The sequence below is a fragment of the Frankliniella occidentalis genome, unplaced genomic scaffold, assembly GCF_000697945.3.
Source record: "Frankliniella occidentalis isolate FOCC.00 unplaced genomic scaffold, Focc_3.1 Scaffold516, whole genome shotgun sequence".
NCBI lineage: Eukaryota > Metazoa > Arthropoda > Insecta > Thysanoptera > Thripidae > Frankliniella > Frankliniella occidentalis.
Window position 1 is genome coordinate 19,967 of NW_026267633.1, and position 1,390 is coordinate 21,356.

The window sequence follows — 1,390 nt, forward strand, 5'->3', positions numbered from 1 at the left end:
AGATCCCGGACCCTGCAACACAACACCAAGGCATTAATGGATTACAACCAAAACACAGAATCATGGCAAATAAAAAAAGAAGAGATATACAGATTGTTTTGACACTCAACTTAATAGTTTCACCAAGTCTTTCAGGATTTTGAGAAGTGCTCCTTTTCCCCCTCTGCCGCGCGGCTTGTTGCTGCTGGTGGACTTGTCGGCTGCTCGAGGTGGTTTCGGAGCCTGAGGGGGTAGACGGGGGCGCTCAGGGCAGCCCCGCGACGATGCAGCGTGGTCGCCCTTGCAGACCGCGCACTTGAGGACCTTCCTACAAGAACAGGCAGAAGATTTATGAGGGCCGGCACAGAGGCGACACCGCACTTGGTTCTCACAAAGATGGCTGGTGTGCCCCCACTGCTGGCAAGAAAAGCACTGAGGGGGGCGGGCGGGCTTCGCTGTCGGCTGCTGTACTGGCGTCTTCTGCTGTTGCTGCGGCGGCGGCTTGGCTCGGCGCGCAGGAGGTGGGGGCCGGCGGGGGACCGGCCCGTCCGGCCGCCCGGCTGCTCGCCCGGCAGGAGGCGGGCGCGGGGCGGGCTGCGTCTGGATCGCAGCCTCTCGTGACGTCGCTCGACTGGTCTGGGACGACGCTTCGGCCGAGGGGGGGCGCACATGGATGGCGAGGCGAGTTTGCGTGGATTTGGACAGCTTGGGCGGGCGAACTGGATCAGATTTGGACCAATCAAAGTCTCTGGACCTCACCACGAGGCGGACACGATGTTGGAGGCCGTTGACACAGAGGCCACGGGAGAGCACTGATCCTAAGTCGTCCAAATCACACTTCAGGCTGACGAAAATATTACGGTGACGAACCAAAGGCATGTCACACGCAACATAGTCGTGACAAGAGTCTGGTAGCGCGTGCTCCATCCCCTTCTCAACCACAGCACCGTCCAGGTCGGCGAGAGCAGCACAAACATCTTCAACACTGGTCATGTCCGGGACCATGTCAACACACACTGTGCGGGAGACACTTCCCGTTGGACGAGGCATGGACACGACCAACTTGTACTCACTCGGCATGGGGAGGTTGTAATACCCGACGTGGTCTTCGAGATCGTCGCCGGGCCCCCACACACTCTCGTTGAACCAGAGCACATGGCCAAGCTTCGTGACGGCGTGGCGGTTGAAAGGCATGGCGTAGTCTCCTGTTGACATCGACTTGATCACGGCGTTCACAAAGTCGAGGTCGGATGTTATGATGGAGTAGTGCATTTCTTCCACAAAAGCCTCCGCCTGCAGCATGGCGTAGGCCTCGGAACACTTAGCTTCTTGGTCCGCCATGGCCGAAAATTGTTGTTGTGCTGAGGTTACAAGCACGCCGGGCCGCGCCAACAGGGCGGGCGAGGCAGCG